This window comes from Malaya genurostris, chromosome 2, assembly GCF_030247185.1.
Source record: "Malaya genurostris strain Urasoe2022 chromosome 2, Malgen_1.1, whole genome shotgun sequence".
NCBI classification, from domain to species: Eukaryota; Metazoa; Arthropoda; class Insecta; order Diptera; family Culicidae; genus Malaya; species Malaya genurostris.
In genome coordinates, this window is record NC_080571.1 from 288370066 (window position 1) to 288392684 (window position 22619).

The 22619-nt window shown below is 38.2% G+C and overlaps 1 pseudogene; it reads right to left on the reverse strand.

Moving 5' to 3' along the window:
- Window positions 1-13745: 13745 nt before the first annotated feature.
- LOC131429261 (uncharacterized) overlaps window positions 13746-22619 on the reverse strand; it is a 32769-nt pseudogene continuing 23895 nt past the window's right edge.

Genomic DNA, 22619 nt, shown 5'->3' on the forward strand with positions numbered 1-22619 from the left:
TTAAGCAAAAAACGTAAACGCTGCTACTCTGCACCCGGTTCTTCTCTAGGACGTTAAACAGTCATGCTGTGAAACTCGGAACACAGTGGCAACCGAAAGACATGACAAGGTGTTCGGTGCCCTCTGGAACCGTCATGATCAAAGCTGCCGGAGTGAGAGAAGCATAACGACGAGGAGAAGAAGTCCGGGGAGGTTAGCTTAATTAAATTGCACCGATGACGGTATTCATCTAAGGTGGAATGCCAAGCTAATTGAAAATATAACATCAACCCATGCCAAGGACGGATTACAACCCCGTCACAGTCCGTCTTCTGCGTGTTCAATCCGACTGTGTTTGGTCCATTTGTCTGTGGTAGCGACGACGACGACTCCATGCCGCACACCACCGTGCAAAATCCGTTCATAATTATAATTCATGTGCCCAGCATCTCCGCAGCAGTCTGCGTGCATTGGGCTTCATTAGGTTGAGAAACGTTCATTGTTATCATGTCTTCTTAATTCCAGTAATTTTTGCCTACGTCGCAGCAAACAATCAGCTGGCACAATCATGAATAACCGAAACGCTTCGGCCGAGCAGCGAAAAAGGAAACCCAAACCTGTCAAGCTGTTTTTTTTCTGTTGAGCGTATGTTTTTTCGCGGATTTATGCTTGGCCCGCATGTTCCGTATTATTGCGTACAATTGAAAGACAAGGGTCCGGGAAATTTGAGGCCGCCTGCCAACGGAAGCCAGCTGCCAGCCAACAGACGATTGTACCGATTGTACCCGGATTGGACCACATGTTCGAACAAGTGACGGAAGTGCATTTCGAGGCCTCTGAAATTGAAGAATTATACCTTGGCAGCTGCAGATGAGTGCCCGTAATTCGATTGTGGTTTTTCATCGCAAATTGTGAATCAGGAGGTCATTGAGGGCTTGAGGGAAAAGATTGGCCTTGACAAAAAGTAGAGCTCTGGATCTCTGAAGAAGTGACTGATACTACCGAATAGGGCTTTGGTAGAAGCGATTACGAGGAGCACTTCCTGAAAAATCAAATTTTTTATCGCCTGATTAGATAGATACATTATCTTGGAACATAATTGCAAACTTTCTAAGCTGAACTTAAAACACTTTTGGTGATAAAACCGTTTCGTTGAAACACGGAAACACCGAAATATCTACGAACTAACCGTCAGGAATATTCAGGAACTGCTGAACAACAACAAGAATCTTATTTTATTTTGTAAGATATTGAACAAACAAGCAAACAAACCTACTCTTCACTATACGGGGCCGGGTGTCAATCAAAAGTTTCATAAAAGCCGCGTCATAATTTTCTGTCATAATTTTGAACGCTAATAACTCAGTGATCTGTGGATGGATTTATATAATTTAACTACCAATAGATTCGGAAACATTTAACTTAAACATTTAACTTAAACATGTATGAAATATTTAACTTAAACATGTACATTAACTTAAACATGTATGTGCAGTATTTCAATAGTATACTACTGAAAAATTGGTCAGAATCGTTTCACTAAATAACGACGGTTTCCATCGTTGGTCTACACCTCGAATTTAATTTAGTAGCTGTTCTGCTTCGATCGGTATCCCTTTCTATATTTATATTCTACTAGCTGACCCGTCGAACTTAGTCTCGCCTAAAAACTATGTGTTCGAATTTATGTTTTTGGATAGCAGAATTCAAACGATTAAGTGGTTAACGTTTTTCTACATTTTTTCTAATTACTTAACCTACTATCAAAGAAGTACGACACACATTCGTTTTAGCCCAAATAGAAATATTACCAAAAGTTTACGTGAAGATGTGAAATACTTCTGTTGAGCAAAAATTGAGCAAATGCACAAATGAACCGAGATCCCTCTCTAATGGCTTTTTCCCAGATGTGTTTCTTGCTTCCGGTAATCGATAAAGAAAGGTTCACTAACCAGAACTTTGTATTGATATACTTAACAAAATATTGAAGAGTGTCTCTTCTAGAGTTGTTCATTCGGTAGAGTATGATATATTTACAGTTTGTGTTTAGCCAAATAACCAAAAGTTCGTAAAAATGATTTGGCTTAAGTAGCATACAAAGTATTCTGAACAGTCCGTTTTCAAGGAATTACTCATACTCGAATGTTCACCGACGCAACATAACAAACATTGGAGCAATCGAATCGAATGAATAATCGAGTAATCGATTAATAACCCAGATCATCGAATAAATTTCAATCGATTTGTTTCAAAATTATACTCGATTATTAAATAATCGAATAACTCGAAATTTCCGACATCCCTACACGCAATCCATCAACTGTGAACGAACTTTTTCTTCTGCCTACAGCGGTATTTCTAGAATAGTCGTATGCATTTCACCAAGTCATTTGGCAAGCAATGATTTTGATACCCAATTAAGCACGTTGCTCGAAATGATGAATCACGCGGATCAAGTATGCATGTGAAATCTCCACACAAAACAACTCGTAGCGCGTCAAACGATTTTTTCAACGATCTCGTATTTTTTTCTTCGACTGCTAGATACTTATGCAACTCGTTATACGCCAAACACCTATCGATGATCTAGCAAGCATAGATGACTTTTTCAACGGAAAATTCCATTGTCAATACAAAATAACTTTATTGGTTTTTCCCACTTTTCCGGTAAGTTTTCCAAATTTTTTTGATGTACGAACCCGGTGGGGGTAAAAACTGATCAAACAAAAAAAAAGCATCTCAATCCGTCCATCCGTTCTTACGTGATGCGATTATAAAGAATGATCTCTGCATTTTTATATATATAGATAGATGAAAAAGGAGTGTATCGAAAATAAGCTATCCACATACATTTGTGTTGTAACGCATGTATTTGTGATGGTTTTTTAATCTCAGATCACAGTATGCTGTGCATTTGGCTGTCAGATTTAGTTTGTTTACTTGTTTGTGCGATTGAAAATCTGCGTTTTCATAATGTCGCGTATTGAAAACGAAGTGAAAATTAAGGTTCTGGACACATGGCTAAGTGAGAAGGGTATTACTATGCGAAAATTAACGAAGCGATTTGGAATTCATCATGCCAGTGTTAAAACCTTCATTAATAAGTTTGGGGAACACTATTTCTTGAAGGAATATACCAGGAAGAGGCAGAAAACCCGGTTCTTCCAACCCGAAACTGGACCAGAAAGTGGAATCTCTAATTATGACGAACAAATCAATGCCAATACGTGATTTGGCCAAAAAATCAGGAACGAGTGTCGGAATGATCCAGCACATCAAGAGGCGAAATCACCTGAAAACCTACAAGAAGCAGAAAATCTCGAAACAAAGTATAGAACAGAAGAAACGAGCAGCAACACGGACTCGGAAATTGTATTCGCGTCTTTTGCAGTGTCCGGATGCATGCGTTTTGATGGACGATGAGACTAATATAAAGGAGGACTCAAAAACCCTTCCAGGTCCACAACACTTTACCGTCGTCGTTGGGGAGTATGTGAGCTTTGCTTCCGCCGTTTTCCGATAGGTGGCTGTACCGGCTGAGGCTGGTCAAAATACATAGATGATAATGCCTTTAAAGTAAGTGTGTACAGTGCCTAACGAATTGTCATCGCCGTTTCAGTGACAGTTGTTCTTGTTTTCGTTATTATTCACGCTCGAAAATGTCTGTTTATGCTCGCCATTTGCGGGAAGTTTTACTTTTCTGTTACAATTCGAAAAAAATGCAACTGAAGAGCATCGAATGCTCTCAAAAACTTACGGTGATGCTGCTCTGAGTAAAAGAACGTGTCGGGAGTGGTTTCAACGTTTTAAAAATGGTGATTTCGATGTCGAAGACAAACATGGTGGTGGAAGAGAAAAAACCTTCAAAGATGAACAAATAGAAGCATTGCTTGATAGATTCGTGCCAAACCCAAGAAGAGCTTGCCGAATCGTGAGTGAGTCAGCAAGCCATTTCAAAACGTCTCAAGGCCCTGGGCATGATTCAGAAAGAAAGAAACTGGGTGCCGTACGAGTTGAAACCGAGGGACATCGAGCGCCGTCTATTTGTATGTGAGCAACTGCTTCAAAGACAAAATCGTAAGGGGTTTTTACATCGAATCGTAACCGGTGATGAAAGGGGGTTCGATACGATAATCCTAAACGCAGAAAACCATGAGGAAAGCCCGGGCATGCTAGTTCGTCGAAGGCACAACCGAATGTGCACAGCGCCAAGGTTATGATTTGTATTTGGTGGGATCAGCTCGGTGTGATTTACTACGAGCTCTTAAAACCGGGTGAAACCATCACAGGAGATCGCTACCGAACGCAACTGATGCGCCTTAGTCGCGCGCTAAAAGAAAAGCAGCCACAATATCAAGAGCGACATGGCAAAGTCATCCTCCAACACGACAAAGCTCGGCCTCACGTCGCAAAAGTGGTCGAAAAGTACCTGGAAACGCTGAAATGGGAAGTCTTGCCCCACCCGCCGTATTGCCCAGATGTCGCCCCTTCTGACTTACACCTGTTCCGTTCGATGGCACACGGCCTGGCAGATCGACATTTTCAGTCCTTCGAAGAGTTGGCAAAATGGATTGCTTCATGGATAGCGTCAAAAGAGGACTCCTTTTTTCGAGCCGGGATCCGAAAATTGCCGGAAAGATGGGAGAAAGTTGTCGCTTGCGACGGACAATACTTTGAATAATACACCTGTAAGCACTTTTTCGCAATAAAGCTTTTAATTTTGGAAAAAAACGGCGGAAGCAAAGTTGTATACCTGATAGAATGATAATTAAAACATTAATAAAAACAAATACAAATCATGCTATGCAGTTGATTAAAAAATATTAGCCAATTTAGCTAACGTACGCAAAAAGTAACAGGAGCGCAGACTACCGCTATGCCAATACAAACGCTGCGCCTACTGTGTGTTATTTTTGGTCCGTGTGGGTAGTTTGTCCTCTCTTTCTATTTTTCATGAATAGACAAGGGATATACAAGTAGTTTTGTAATTGATTTATTACAGTGTGTAAAAAGTCATCAGGATATACGAGGTCTGTTCAAAAAGTTCGCGGAATTTTTTAATTGCGCGCGTCTGAAGAGTCCGGTGGTCAAAATTTTTTTTTTATTGTGTTGGTACATATGTCCCTAATGTATGGTGAAATTTTCAGCTGTATTCATTGTTTACATTCTGTCTTGTAGCGGTTGGTGTAGACGTGTTTTTTGAACTCGGCGATTTTTGTTAGTTTAAACAATGGAAGAATTGAAGAGTCAAAGAATTTGTATTAAATTTTGCGTGAAAAATGAAATAAAGTGTAACCAAGTGTGCGAAATGTTACAGAGAGCCTACGGTGAGTCTGCTATGAAAAAAACAAGTGTTTACGAGTGGTATAAGCGTTTCCAAGATGGCCGCGAAGACGTTGAAGACGACGAACGCTCCGGTCGACCCAGCACGTCAATAATCGATGAAAATGTGGAAAAAGTGGAAAAAATGATTATGGATGATCGCCGAATCACTATTAGAGAAGTTGCTGATGAAGTTGGCATATCAGTTGGTTCATGCCATCATATTTTTTCAAATGTTTTGGGCATGAAACGAGTGGCAGCAAAATTCGTTCCAAAACTGCTGAATTTTGATCAAAAAAACAAACGCATTACCATCGCTCAGGAGCTGTTGAACGACGTCAACGACGATCCAAATTTACTTGAAAGGGTCATAACTGGTGATGAAACATGGGTGTACGGTTATGATATCGAAACAAAAGCACAATCGTCCACGTGGAAGCACCCAACGTCACCAAGAGTGAAAAAGCACGTCTAGTTCGATCAAATGTCAAGGTTTTGCTTACTGTTTTCTTCGATTATAATGGCATAGTGCATAAAGAATTCTTGCCAAAAGGTCAAACCGTCAATAAGGAGTATAACCTTGAAGTAATGCGACGTTTGCGTGAAGCAATTCGAAGAAAACCCCGATTTATGGAAAAACAATTCATGGGTTTTGCACCACGATAACGCACCTGCTCATTCATCGTTGCTTATTCGTGATTTTTTGGTTAAAAACAAGACTTTAATCATGCCCCAACCTCCTTATTCACCAGATATCGCTCCGTGTGATTTCTTCCTGTTCCCAAAGTTGAAGAGACCCATGAAAGGACAGCGTTTTACATCGATTGAAGAGATAAAGGCAGAATCGCTGAGAGTGCTACAGAGCATTACAAAAAGTGACTATCAGGGGTGTTTCGAAGACTGGAAAAAACGCTGGCATAAGTGTATTATATCTAGGGGGGATTACTTTGAAGGGGACCATATAGATGTAGACGAATAAATAAATATTTTTTTAGAAAAATGAGAATTCCGGGTACTTTTTGAACAGACCTCGTATACAAAAAAATCATTTGTGCAATGCAATCACAGAGCTGCGCTTTGCATTTCGCAAAACAAAGTCGTCTTACATTTTTTTTTTCGAAATCGAGTTTGTCTATTTTGTTGCGATATGTAAAATAGTAACGTTGATAAGTCGATGTTGCAACATTGTTGATCCTGAGTACGTTTTCAACCTGTTATAAGTAAGTGAACGAAGCGTACAAACTTTGGAACAAGCCCTCTATCCATTTATATTTTTGTAAGATATCTACAACTTCCCTCTGGCTATTTGCATGTTCATTCTACCTTTTCAGTAGTTGCAAAAACATATCTCTGCCACTGAGTAGGCAAGGTGGTTCTCAGCAATTTTTCAGTTTCATCGATATCTGCTGGCTGACCAACTACAAATCTTTCCAAAGTGACGAAATTAATTGATCAAAAACTTCATAGTGAGATTTGCTGAAAAAATCTATCGATTTTTTAATTTCAATGTTCTTAGCCTTAGCCTTAGGCTCGAAACATTTTGAAATTTTTCGACGACGCTTAATATAAAATTAGTAACAGCTTGAATGCTTTTCTTCCAAGTTTCGTTAAATTGCGTGAAGTGTTAAGACCGTCGGAAACTGCTTGTATTTTTTCATACGATTCGATGACGCAAAGAGTAGACCTTGCAAGTCTTTGTTTAATATTTCCACGCGATTGAAAATTTCAATCAGCATATTCAAGTGAAATACACACTCGAACGTTTCTATTTGTGTAAGAAAAACAAAAATGTATACAAACCTTTCATTCATCATTGAATTCAATTTTTCCAATTTTTTTTTCATAGTACACCCAAGTAATCAATAAGTACACAACGATCTTGTACATTTTCCTTGTATACGAATATGGAATTGCCATTAATGTCTCATCAGTCCTACATGTTACTATAAAGCTGATATAGAACCACAAAAGGAAAAATATAGATCTGAAATAATGTAGTGGTTGATTGATTGATTTCTGCATTAGTAATGTTATTATAAAACACAATGTGAAAATGTTAAAATTGCAAGACCGAAAAACGCGCTCACATTTTTCGCGGTAAATTGGAAAACTTTCTCAGGGTTTCGAGTGGTTATTTTACTACCAATACACAGTGGTTTGAATCGACAAAAACATGAACTTAATTCTCTAGCTGCTAAACCGTTGATCCGATATACATAGTTCCTTCGGAGAACTCATTCACAAAAATATACCTCGTGATTTGATCACAATAAAAATTGTGCAAAGCCTACTACGATAAAAGTTTATTTCAACAACTTTTTTCCTTTAAGAGATCGAAAAACGATGTCTTCGACAAAGTTTTAGAACTTCCAACGAGAAAAAAAAACCAAAGAAGCTATAGGTCTAACGCATAATGTTTCGGATATATGAAGCATTTTCGTTTGAAACCACTTAAAATCAATTTTTTGTACATAACTTTTTTTCGCAATTATTTTCTGTGGCTACTATGTTCGAGACAATTACTAAAAACATAAAATTACATATTTTTGTTGAAGACTGTACACGGTTTGGCCTTTTCTCTAAAAAGTTACTTAACATTTAAACTTTTATATACACCAACTTCAACTACTAATAGGAAGCAGGGTCGCAGACCAAAAGGCACATACATATACTTTTTGGAAAGCTTAAATAAAGTAATATAAAGATACGAAGTGCGTAACGTGGCCTTTTTAAATTGTGTGAATGAGACAACAAAATATAGAGTGCTTTTTTAACCATTTCCTTAGTAAAAACGTACATTAAAAAATTGTTTATCTTCATATCACGCGATTTTTGTGATATCGATCGATAAGTTACCTTTAGGCAACAACTTTTGCAAGAAATTGCAGTCGAGGTATAAAAAATAGATCATTAGTTTTAACCCAGACGAAAGAGAAGACTTTTCACTATAGCTTACTATTATGACTTAATCTCAGCGAATACCGAGTTTTTCGGAATTTCTCTTCAAAGTGAATGTTGATAGGTGTCTTATTGACCGTTATGACAAAAAAATCCGATTTCAGTAGAAAATGTAATAGAATTACAGTAAGGCAACAGATTGGTTACAAATTCCCTAAAACCAAAAAACTTGTTTTTGTTGGTTGTTATTCTTTATTCTTAGTCTGTGCACGTATTTATACTCAAGTTCTTGCATTTCTCTTTTAAAAAAATGTCTAGACTCATAATTTAGAACCACTCACGCATTTTATTGTCCAATATTATCAACCAATTTATTTGTGTTCTTAAAAATAATTTGCAGCGCTGCTCTCACCAACACCAACAGTGCATATTTGGAGCAGGCAATTTAATATAAAGTTACTTCAGTGTGTTTCATTTTTCAATATACTTTAAAAGTAAAACTAATCGTCAGTATAAATAAACGGTCATATTCATTGAAATTAATGTATTCCAATTTAGTTTTACATCGAGAATGGTTTTGAATCGAATTTTTTATTCAACTGATGTCCATTTCATAGTACTATTTATATAGAAATCGTGAGAATTTAATAATTTTGTTCAGTGTATGGCTTAATTGATAAGAACGTATTTCGTAGAATGACAAGATTTTACATAAAAAAAATTCAGCCTTTCAAGCAGGCTACACTTACACATTTCAACACATATAAATTAATCTCAGAAGACTTAAATTTAAACGATGTTTTTAAGCGTACTAGTAATGGTGTAAGATATCATCCATGAAATGAATTGGATTGGAATTAAAAGAACGGATAGGAATATTCTATTAAAAGAATAAGTAAAACTTGTCGAAATTTGTTGAGCCCCTTAATATGCTTCGTTAGCTCAATATATTCAATCATTACACCATTGCACCAAAGCTACACTAACGACCGATTCCAATTTTTGGACATTTCCTACAAAGCTCTTTTTAATAAACAAAAAGTAGCCGTTTTAGTAAATGTTTTTGCTAAGAAAATGGTCAAAAAAGCACTCGATATTTCGTTGTCTTATTTACACAATTTTAAAGGGCCACGTTACGCATTTCGTAGCTTTATATAACTTTATTTAAGCTTTCCAAAAAGTATATGTATGTGCCTTTTGGTCTGCGACCCTACTTCCTATTAGTAGTTAAAGTTAGTGTATATAAAAGTTTAAATGTTAAATAACTTTTTAGGGAAAAGGCCAAACCGTGTACAGTTTTCAATAAAAATATGTAATTTTATGTTTTTAGTAATTGTCTCGAACATGGTAGTCACAGAAAATAATTGCGAAAAAAGTTATGTACAAAAAATTGATTTTAAGTGGTTTCAAACGAAAATGCTTCATATATTCGAAACATTATGCGTTAGACCTATAGCTTCTTTGGTTTTTTTTCTCGTTGGAAGTTCTAAAACTTTGTCGAAGACATCGTTTTTCTATCTCTTAAGGGAAAAAAGTTGTTGAAATGAACTTTTATCGTAGTAGGCTTTGCACAATTTTTATTGTGATCAAATCACGAGGTATATTTTTGTGAATGAGTTCTCCGAAGGAACTATGTATATCGGATCAACGGTTTAGCAGCTAGAGAATTAAGTTCATGTTTTTGTCAATTCAAACCACTGTGTAATACCCAGCTAATCAGTCTTGACTCGATTCGGTCTCTCTATCCATGCCAAACACATGTTTTTTTAGAGAAAAACGTGTGCTCTGGAACAAGGTTGGTTTAATAATGAATAAATTTTCAATAGTTTATAGGCGGTAAACAAACTCAGTAACTAAGATAACTAATAATCAACTGCTTCTTTGATTCATTTCTTCACCCCCTCTCAGTTGATGCTCTCTAATCTGATTCTGGTCCGTAAAGGTATTAATGATGGAGCAGGCAGTGATTTCGTCAGAATGTCCGCCTCTTGAAAATGCGTAGGAATGTATACAAGCTTGACCTTTCCTTCTGCAACAGCTTCTCGGATAAAATGAAACTTTATATCAATATGCTTGACACGTTTAGTTTCTTCCTTTTCTGCCATAGCAATCGCACCTTGATTATCTTCAAAAATTGGTATGGGATACAAACTTGATTCTCGCAAATCCGTCATCAATCCACTCAGCCAAAGTGTTTCACTAACAGAAGTACTCATTGCAATATATTCTGCTTCCGTTGAAGGCATTGCCACAGCTCGCTGTTTCTTAGACGACCACGCAATAGTACACCCAAAAACTTTGACCAGAAATCCGGATACACACTTACGATCCAGCTCATCACTGGCATAGTCTGCATCTGCAAATACCTTGACTGGAGGATCATGCGGGTTTCTTCTGAATATCAGCTTCATATTCTTGGTAGCTTGAAGGTACCGCAGCACTCGTTTAGCATGCTTCCAATGATCTTCTCCTGCAGCATCCTGGAATCTTGCTAAGTAAGCCACAATATAGCAAAGATCTGGTGTTGTTCCCATCATCAGGAACATGAGACTACCCACAAGTTCTCGATAGGGATGACTACAACCTTCAGTTGATCGACGAAGTTGCAGTTTTGTTTCAGCAGGTGTATTAACAGGTTTACAGTTCTCCATACCAAAACGTAGCAATATTTTCTGAATTAGTGCTTCTTGAGATAAATGCATTGCACCTTCTTCGCTGTACTCTATCTTGATTCCTAGGAAATGGTTGAGTTCGTGCAAATCCGTCATTTCGAACTCCATTTTAAGCTTCGTCTTGATTTCATCTATCATTTTCAAATGTTTAGCCGCAACAAGAAGATCGTCCACGTAGATCACAAGGTAAATTATCTGCTCTCCTTGTCCACGAATATAGACGCAATAGTCATGCCGAGACCGAGTAAAACCCATACTCATCAGAACTTCGTTGAAACGACCATTCCAGCAGCGAGGCGATTGCTTGAGACCATACAAAGATTTATTTAATAAACAAACTTCGTCGGGCTGACCACATACCCCCTCTGGAACTCGCATGTACACCTTTTCTGTGAGGATACCATTAAGAAACGCCGTTTTCACGTCCATTTGATGAACTTTTAGCTCTCGATTCGTTGCCACAGCTAAAATCGTACGAATGGTTGAAAGCTTGGCTACCGGTGCAAAAGTTTCATCATAGTCCACGTGCTTCCGCTGTAAGTACCCTTTAGCAACCAGTCGAGCTTCGTAGCGCACGTGATTCCCATCAGCATCGGTTTTCATGGTGAACACCCATTTGTTTGGAACTGGTTTAACCTTATCAAGGCACTTGACCATCGTCCAGGTGTTAGTTTTCCGCAATGACATCAGTTCATCATTAATTGCTTGCCTCCACTTCGATTCTTGCGAATGTCCATCGACCTCGGCGTAACACGAAGGCACCTGTTGAAATTCATCTACAGCAGAAAGTGCTTTATACGGGGCAACAAAATCGGTGAACCAACCTGGAGTCTTGCGCTCCCGGCCACTAGACCTCGGAACATTCTCTTCACAGTTGTTCCCATTTTTCAAATGTGGTGGGAGCGCAGATATATATTCGTCATCTTCTTCCTCGAGACAATGATCTTTTGATAGATTTGAATTATTGTCTCTTCCATTCTTATCTTCAGATTCGGTTGTTTGCAACACGTCATTACTGAAAGGCTCTAGGACAGGAATTCCATCCGGAACCACTATTTTCGTTATATCTTCGTTAGGTGTCTTGGAAGGAAATTTTGATTCGTCAAACTTCACATCTCTTGCTACGAACATTTTTCTCTTATCGGTATTCCATAGACGATAACCCGTCGGTGAATACCCCAGCATTACGCTGCGTAGTCCATTTGCATCTAACTTGCCCCTTTTCTGCTTTGGAATCCACGCAAATGACTGACATCCAAAAACTTTCAGTTTCCCAATATCCGGCTTTTCACCGTGCCAACATTCAGCAGGAGTTTTGTTTTATTTTAGTGCATCAGTAGGGCTTCGGTTTGTAATGAATACTGCATTAAGTACTGCTTCTCCCCACATATATTTTGGTGCTCCGGATTCCGCAAGTATTGCTCTCATTTTTTCGACAATCGTCCTGTTATATCTTTCTGCCACTCCATTTTGCTGTGGTGTGTAGCCAACGGTTGATTCGACTTGAATTCCTTGTTTTGTATAGTAGGCACACTGCTCATTTGAAAAATATTCCTTTCCGAGGTAACATCTCAAATTTGCTATCTTCATACCGAACTTTGCCGTTGCCATAGCCTCAAATACCTTGAAATATTCAAAAACTTGGTCCTTACGCTTCATCAAATACACCACAGCAAAATGAGTATAGTCATCAATGAATGAGACAAAATACTGATATCCTTCTAGTGTCCGCGGTGTAATCTGACCACAGACATCAGTGTGGACGCGCTCCAATGGCCGTGTTGTTTTAGGTCTATTCTTGATAAACGGCAACCGAACCATTTTGCTTTCTGCACAGCTATCGTAAAATCCACCACCGTAAACATCATCGATGCCGTGAACCATTCCATACTGTTTCAAGCGTCGTACATTTTTGAAACTGAGGTGTCCAAATCGTTTGTGCCACAATTCCATCTTGTCATCGTTATTCTTCACAATCATTGCTGAACCGGGAATCATACATTTCATCTTTAAGAAAAACAGGTTTCCGTGTAATAGTGCCACAGCTAAGATTTCGCCATTCTTGGATAAAACTGCTCGATCTGGCATGAAATTAACTTTGACTCCAGCTTTCAACAAACACGACAATGATAGCAAATTGTATTTCAGATTTTTGACAAACAGTACTTTTCCAAACGATAGTGTAACTGCATTTCCGTTCACGAAGGTTTTTCCCTTTACTGTGCCCTCTTTCGTGGCGTTGAGCTTCTCACCATGTTTTGCACTCTCGATCACAAGTGGGATTTCCAAGTTTGAAAACTCTTGGAAACATTCTTCCTCGTATGCCATATGACGACTTGCTCCTGAATCAAGAATCCATTCAATTTCATAATCCTTTCTCAGGCCTTGTGTCGTTTCTGCCGATGACAACATTAACGCCACTTCTCTATCTACGGGTATACTTGCCGCTTGAGCTTTATCTCGACGGGTTTTGTTCTTAGGACAGGTGAACTTTTTATGACCTGGTTCGCCACACACGAAGCAATTTCCTTGAAACTTGCTTTTGTTTTTGCCTTTGAATGATTTCGCTGCAAACGCCGATCCTGATCCATCCAGAACACCATTTACATTTGATTCCCGACCCGAACGTTTCTGCTCTTCGGCCAGCAAACGCGCCTTTACAGTGTCCAATTTCAATTGATTGTCTTCAAGATTCTCCATGGCCGTAGTAACAACATCATACGACGATGGCAGTGTAATGAACAATTGACTAACCGCGTCCAGCTCCGAAACAGTGGCTCCAGCACCCTTTAACTGACGAATTAATTCGTCGAATCGTCGAAAATGGTTCATTAGCGGTGTTCCTTCTTCCATCTTCATAGTTGCCAGGGATCTTCAAATATAGGTCTGCGTTGCAAATCCCTTCTTTGAAAATGTACTCGCTAGAGAGTTCCACATCTCCTTTGCAGTATTCTTGTCGCGCACGTATTCCAAATGAGAATCAGCTACATACGCCACCAGAAGAGCCTTAGCTTTCTCGTCCTTTACACGAAAAGCCTCCTGTTGTGCTGCATCCGTGGGTTCATCCTGCGTGATCATCTCTTTCACTCCATGAGCCGATAGCTGCGTTTCTACACGGAACCTCCATACATCGTATCCCTCGCCGGCAAACTGAACAATTCCAACCTTCGCTGTACTCGACATATTTCCTTCAATATAATGAACTTCAGGTTTAACTTCAGTGGCCAAACGGAACTGGGCCCATAACCTTTAGAGAAAAACGTGTGCTCTGGAACAAGGTTGGTTTAATAATAAATAAATTTTCAATAGTTTATAGGCGGTAAACAAACTCAGTAACTAAGATAACTAATAATCAACTGCTTCTTTGATTCATTTCTTCAGTTTTGCTATACTGAAATCATGTGCAAAGTTTCATCCAAATCGGAGTATGTTAAATCTGTTGATTTGTTATCCATTTCTGGAATTCGTCGGAGTGAAATCCACCAAAACCTTCGTTAAAACGACGATCTGTTTGGACGAATAAAACACCATGTTCGACCTAATAGTATCAGAAGACCTTTATTTCATTTCAAGGTCCTGCCAAAGCGTAAAAGTTTCGGAATTCATGACCCGATGCTAAGATGCAGATTTCAGCGGAAACTTTTTCATTTCCCGTAGTACCTCCCAGTCCAGCCCTTGAAAGTCAAACATCCGAAATCAATCAACCTGCTCCGAACGCGGCGGCAGTGACTTTCGCCCGGAAAACTTTTGCCTTATCGAAATGGAAATTATAAAAGTTCAACCCATGCAGGCAGCTTCACGTTATCGAATTTTTAATCGCACTGTTCGTCGGAAGAAAGTTCTTTGACTCGTGCCATTTTGGAGGAGTGCCAAGAAAACGCCGAGGCAGCCAGTCAGACGTAATCAGACGTGCCCCGTGTTCTTCCGACCACGTGTTCTCATGTGAAGATGCCGAGCACGGGGTAGAATGAATATCAATTTGCACAAGTTTCTGTCACGTTGGAATATTATTTCTGCACACGGACAAAGTTTTCGGAATCCCGTGAGCCGGTAATTGAACAAGCAAAATAGCTTTTATCGTTGCAGCGAAAAGACTTGCTCTTCTCTAGCCTTCGGAATGTGACGCCGGGGCAACGCGGAGCACATGTTGATTGTTGATGATTCACTTTCCTATTGAAACCATCGAACACCCATGTTTCACCTCCGAACACAGCTTGAGTGCACACCAGTGGGCTATTACAACATACCTACTCTGCTAGGTTGGATTTGCTTGGCACCCGGTGAAAGGCTCCACCGATGATTACACGGGATCCGAAGAGGGAGCCCTGCAACATTTCAACGGCGGCGACGATGCGACGATGGCTGGGTTTGTATATGGATGGTAGTGAAAGGAATCCGAATTGATTGAAGAGGAGGGAACTTATGTTGAAACCGATTTTGTCACGACCCAACGACGGTTTGGATGCTACTTTGCAATTGATGTTACATTGTCAGAACATGAAAGCCGTCTCATTTGACTGTTGATGGCTAGGCTTTGCCAGGTCATATCGTCAACTTGCCTACTGTGATGCAATTTGTTCGAAATTAAAGCCCCCGGTGCCATAACTCACCGCTAATGGCACCGCCTGCCAAGATTTGCCATCGGTCACCATCTAGCAGAGCATCTTCCCCGCAAGCGAACAATGACTTTTGACCGTGCAAAGTCGACTCGAAGACTACACGGCAGCCGTATGTTGCGCCTTGACGATGTACCGGTTTTTGCATACCATCACTTCCTCATCCCGCAAACCAACCATTTCGCAACAATGTTCGTCTTCTGCCAGAGAAGTGCCAGTTCGGTGCCGATTCGAAGACGCCGCACCGCGGCAGGCGAAATGGCCATTTTCATAATGAATAAAATATGTTAAAATTTATGGTTCGCCATGCCACCACCAAGCCACGGGCGTGCAGAAATATGAGGCAAAGTGAAAAATAAGAAACAAGTCAGTTTTATTATTCCGTATTCGGGGGAGGCAAATGTTTCCTTCGCCGGACAACAAACAAATCGCAAGTTCACGATCAAGGTTTCATTTCACTCCGCCTGCTTCGATTGCTACGAAAGCTTTTTTTTTGCTGCTCTCGGCAACGAAGCGAGTTGTTGTGCCACCAGGGAACAAAGTGTTCTCCTCCATTTTGGTGATAAATTAAACCTTCCAACACCTCATCCCCCCCTCTCTCTCTCTCTCTCTCTCTCTCGCAGCAAAGACTATAAACCCGAGGCTGCAGCGGCAACGAGAAGACTTCGTAATGTGAGCTTTTTAACCTTAGTGTAATGACCTTGTTATTTGCATTGGCTTTTATTTTCAGTGATTTTTGTTTTTCACAAAGAAGAAACATTTTTTGACGTGATTTTATGAGCTTGAAATTTGTTTCTTTCTGCGGGGATTTGGTGAATACTTTGAGAATGTATATTTTGTTCAGCATCCAAATCAGTGAATACAGCAGAAAAAGTGATTTGTTTAGGGCCGACATTGAAGTAATAAATAATTGCTTAAATTTTACTTGACGTTGCACTTCGGTGCAAAACAAAAACTGCTAGGTGGCATAACAATTCAAAATGAACTGTTCCGTACAGACGAGTCTAAGACGAATCGCAAGAAAAAAGTAAATACGGTTTTGTGAAGAACACGCCGAATATAATCCCTGAATGACACTCCAGGAAATAACTTTTTAATAGGAAGGCGCTCATATCGTGGAAAGTTTTTCCATTCCGAAAAGCGCTTGACTGCAAAGGTTAAATTCCAAAACCAATCAAAAATTGAAAACCATTTTCCAGGAGATATATAACCAAGAAATACTAATAATTAAAAAAAAAAAAACTACTAGGATCAGCCCCAAGGGGTTGTTCGAGCCATTGATATGGAACAAGCAACCAAAATTTCTAATGATCTACAATCAAACAGTTCAATAAATCGTCATACTTTTGCATCCGCAATTGCACGAGAGCCTGCTTAGATTGATCTTGATTAGGAATCAACACTGAACATGATTTGTGTTTGTTTTATAGCCGACAAAATTACACGAATATCCCAAATTTATGAAATTATATCTTTGTACATACTTGCTATACGGATTTCGATACTTGAGCTTCTCTTCGCCAAGCTTGTGATCAAGTTTTGTATACATGCAATTATTTTTATAGCGTTAAGTTTCTCTACCATTCTTCGATTTCTGTTGAACGATAAACTTTTTCTCATTATCAATCGAGTTCATCTTATATAAATTAGAAATTAACATTAAGCACTCAAAATTTGTTCTGGGGTAGTTGTCAATTTCTCAGGCGAAACGACATAACATGGAATTTCATCCAAACTTGCATGACACAAGATCAGAGCATACCAATTAAAGCTTCAAATCGTTTTATGGCACTTTTTGTCTTGCTGTCTAGCAGCAACCTACCTCTAGCATGCTACGCGTAGGACTGAGACGTTAGCTATAATTTCGCCTCTGTTTATAGATTCGCGTGCTTCCAACAGCTTTTTGCATCTATTGACCAATCAGAGCGATGCTTTCTCTTTGATATATCGCTTACTCCTTCAAAACCGTCGTCTATGGCAGGGAAATCCGATATGCCGGAGATTTTTAGCAGACAAAAAAAGACACTGCTCGCTACTAATCAAAATTTCAATCATTTATAATTGAAAATACGTGGCTTGATACATTCAAAACGAATCTTAGAAATATGTCCAATCAAATAATGAAATAATATTAATAATTGATACAAAATATACTGAGCTGTAAGTGTTTAAAACGTGTTTACATTTCTACGTGTATTTTTCCTTGAGTTTCTGATTTGCACCCCTATATAGAAAATAAAGAAGTGTTCCACATCAAAAAACTCTGCTCCGTATATTTCTTTTCACCAGAAGAAAACTGTTAGTAGAATTTCTTAACCTGTACATTAGGGTAGGACAAAATTTAGATTACAGCTCCACCAAACTTCTCGTGTTTCTTTGGGGTTTCATATGAAATATGCAAAATTTTAGCTCGATCGGTGAAATTATATTTTTGCGCCCAAGGTTTGAAGCAGTGAGAAAAAAAAGCAATTTTTTTTCAATTCACAGTAAATAAAAATTGTCAGTACTATCTTTTCATATCACATATTCATTGTAGATATTATAATGAATTTTTAAACGATAATTTTCGATAAGATAAATTTTGGTTTTACATGGAATTTAAAGTTTTTTCATCGTTGTCAGTGTCACTGTCTCATTCGGAAATAATATTTCAACAAAGTTAGGCTCGTTTTAATGCTAAACACTGTCCTAGAAAGTATGAAAGTAACCAAAAACCGCTGCCATTTCGCAATGGTTCAGAATCTGTCAATTTTTATGGCTGAGTCCTGTTGTTTACACTCTTCTTCAACCACTTGTGCAGTTGTTTATTCGTTTTCATTAGTTTGTTTCGAAATGCGTGGACTTTCAGCAGAACAACGTCGAAAAATTGTGTACAAATGATGCACAGAACGCGGACTGTCATTAAAAAAGATAGCAAAAATGGAAGGAGTAAGTGAAAAAGCCGTGCGAAATGCAATCAGGTAGTTCGGTGAAGATAACACCTTTGAGGGTAAACCGAAAACGGGTCGAAAAAAAGGTCTTGCTAACCCTTAATTGGATAAATTGGTATACTCAAGGCGTTCGAGCAAAAGAAGGAGGTTTCAGTTCGGGATGTGGCCAAAAAAGTGGGCACTTCGAAGTCAAATGTTCTTCGTGCTCAAGAAAGGTTAAATCTTCGAACTTATAAGAAGCAGAAACAACCAAAACGTAGTCCGAAACAAGAAGCATCGATCAGGCCGAGGGTTCGAAAGCTGTACAATACGATTCTTGCTGGAAATTTGAACTGCATAATCATGGACGACGAAACCTGCGTGAAACTCGATTACAAATCCTTGCCGAGACCACAATATTATACGGTGCGAGAAGGGCAAGTGTTAAACCATTCCGAGACATCGATTGAAGTCGAAAAATTTGGTAAGAAAGCTATAGTCTGGCAAGCAATTTGTAGATGCGGTAAGATTTCGAAACCCTTCATCACCACTGCTTCAATGAACAGCGAAATATACATCAAGGAAGGTTTACAAAAACGACTTCTACCCATGATTCGAAGCCACATGGATCCTGTTGTGTTCTGGCAAGATCTTGCTTCTTGCCACTACTCGAAATCAACGGTAGAATGGTATACTACCAAAAATGTCACTTTCGTCCCAAAGGACATGGATCAACCAAATTGCCCACAACTTCGACCAATTGAGGAATTTTGGGCATTAACAAAGGCACATCTTAGGAAACATGTCTCGGCAGCCGGAACCGTTCAACAGTTCGAAAAAGATTGGAAAAAAGTGTCAAAACTTGTCGCCAAGAAGTCTGTACGGAATTTAATGAACGTTCGCAAGAAGGTGCGCCAGCTAGTCGACAATGGCTAAGTAGCAAATGTTGAGAATAATATTCTGATGTTGTAGTCTAATATTATCAGTATTTCGAATAAAATTTGAATATCTAACACTTGTGAATTATTTTCAGCGAAATCAAAGTGTATCCATACTTTCTGGGACAGTCTTTACTCTGTGGTCATTAAACCAATCCACCAACCAATAAAGTTCAAATGGCTGTCACTTACGGTTCCGGTGATAGAATGGTATAAGTGACGTAAACGTCAAAACTGATTACCGCTCAATTTTCTCGGATATGGATTATCCGATATCGCGGCTCGCTAGGTGAGTTTATTTCGTCGGTCGCATCGGAATTGCATGCTTCGTGATGTATTTGAAATTTATTTATTTATTACCGTCGTGGAGGAGTAATATCATCGATGAAAACAGCTAATAATTTGAACATACATGTCCAATCACAAAGCATGCTATGCAGCTGATTAATATTACCTTATTTAGTCTGAATATCATACACAAAAGTAACAGGAGTGCAGGATTTTGCTACACCAATTTATACGCACCATTTAAACGGATCATTCAAACGCTGCCCCAAATGCTGCGCTCCTGTTGCTTCTATAATTACTTTTTGGTGCGGTACATTTTTACTAATGTTGCATTAACAGTGAAAACTGTTAAACTACAATTATCAATGTCATTACGATCCAAACTGATTATTTCCATAAAACCTTCATCTAGCATTCATTTCCCTTCATCTAGTATTAATTTAATTGCTAATTAAACAACAGGTTGCCAAATCAAACACGGTTTGTAACAAACGAGAACATGTATTGAAACGTCTTAAAGCCATCGTCCAGGCACCATGCGCGCGGGTGTTTTTTTAATGTTCGATGGAAATTTCGAAAAATTTGCCAAATCCAAAAACATACAGACCTTTGAAAAGTTTTCATCTATCTGCAGGGCAAAAATGGCTGGAAAATTCGGACAATTTTTCGAGTCTTATCAAAAATAGCTCTGAAAAATGAGTGTTTTAGTGATCTTACACAATTATCTGGAAAAATAATGATGGCAACAAAGATTACATTCGGACACATTGTTGGAAAACCTTTTCACGCTTATCATAGAAAATCAACGAATTTCAAAAATTTCAACGAAATCGGTTTTATGAAATTCGTTGATTCTCCACCGGTCTGTTGACACTCTAAGTAATATACAGTTCCCACAATTTAAAAAAAAATTAAATTTTAGTTTTGTTGCCCAATTTTTCAATTCACGGTGTTCGGTTTTTTGATTCACAATCGGGAATCTTAATTCACATTTTAATGCACAAAAGGAGCTTATTTCCACCTCTGGTTCAAAAGTTTGTATGGGATTTAGTATGAAGAAATTGACTTTTTACAAAAAAAGCGACTGGAGTTCACCCTATAGACTCTAAAAATCAAAAAATGTATTATTTCTGTTGGAAATTTAGCGAGGAAGAAAACCTTTGAAAATCGCAAAACTATCGGACTTTTGTAGAAAAACCGACACAAGGTCCGAACAATGGCTCATATCTGATTATATCTGGCAGCACTGCTGCTAGTGATCGTAATATGATGGGACATTCTTTTAATGTGCTATAACAAGTTATTTGATGTCTTCGCGATAGTTACCCAGCTTAGTACGAAGATTCTTTTTAAGTGACAAACCATGTTCCAAAACTTACTGTAAAGACACAAAAAGCCATGTATTTTTTGATTTGTAGCTATAAAACAACATCATCTTTATCTGCTAAACTGTATGAGATAGAGGGTTTATGTCTTCGGAAAAGTTATTGGATTTATCTTTGGTTCTAAAACATTGTCAAAAGCACAAAAAAACCTATTTCTTCAAATTAAAAAGTTGGACTTTTTTGTGTCTTTACAGTAAGTTTTGGAACATGGTTTGTCACTTAAAAAGACTCTTCATACTGAGCTAACTACTTGCTATCGTGAAGATTTAAAATAATTCAGATCAACCGTTATAGAACACTTGAAGAAAGTCACATCATATTACGATCACTAGCAGCAGTGCTGCCAGATATATTCAGAAATGAGCCATTGTTCGGATTTTGTATCGGTTTTTATTTAATAACTTTTTCTACAAATGTCGGATAGTTTTGCGACCTAAAAAGTTTTTCTACTTAACCAAATTTATTAAAGGCAATAATGGCCGTATGGAATGCGGTGGGAAAAAATTCTAACCAAAAATAGATCCACTGGGTTCCTGTTTCCATGTCGCAGAAGGCGACGATTGCAGAAGTTTCTTTTTTCCGTCAGATTTTTTCAACTTGTTTTTATCGGATTTTTTCAACATTTTACATCTGGTCGTTCTATTTTACAGTTTGTTTTCAAAATTATGGTCTCATAATATTACGACAAAATGATTTTTCGTCTGTTTTCATCTAGTTAAGAAAAATTTGTTTTATTTTGTATTTTTTTTATTCTTCCATGTTATTGCTTGTCTCTCAAGATTATAAATTGCGAACTATTGCAAAAATCCGTTAAAGCTACAATGTTGTTAACAGACATGACATAGATAGGTATAATGAATAAATACTTGTTTGTTCGATTACCTATAAATGTTTGATCACCAAACTCCTGATAGCCAATGGGAGATTTTTTCTCAGTAGCCAGCTACCCAAATCAACCAAAAATTCCAATTACTATTTTTTCGTGGTAAATAGTAGTCATACAGTGGAAATAATTAACAATTAAGGTGCGCATGGAAAAACTGTATTAAAACAGGAAATCTGATCTAAATCATGTTAATTATTCAATAGCCTCAAAAGACGTACATAGAAGTATAAAATAAATATTGTATCTTCAATATAGCACAATCGTTTCGATTTTCTGAACACTGCCAGCGAGGGGTAGCAAGTTAAAACAGGGTAGCCTAAAAAATGATAATAAAACTATATTAATAATAAATGAGAAGTGAAGCGATATAACGGATGTTTTATTGAAAGGTTTATTTTTTTTTTTTCAATAGGGATTGCTCTATTGTCTGTAAGTTATTTTGACAGTGTAAAGTGTCGTCTCTACTCAGTATTGTTTGGTAAATCATTATGAATAGGTTAACTCCAGAACAACGCTTCCAAATCGTGGAAATTTATTTTTAAAATCAGTGTTCAATTAAAACTGTTTGTAGCGCGAAATGCTCTTCAGTTATAACGTGAATTTTTACTTGATTGGATACGTCAACAAGCAAAATTACCGTATTTGGAGCGAAGATAATTCACACGCCGCTCAAGAATTACCGATGCAAATCGTTCTCATAAAGATTAAGCACTCATTATTAGATAA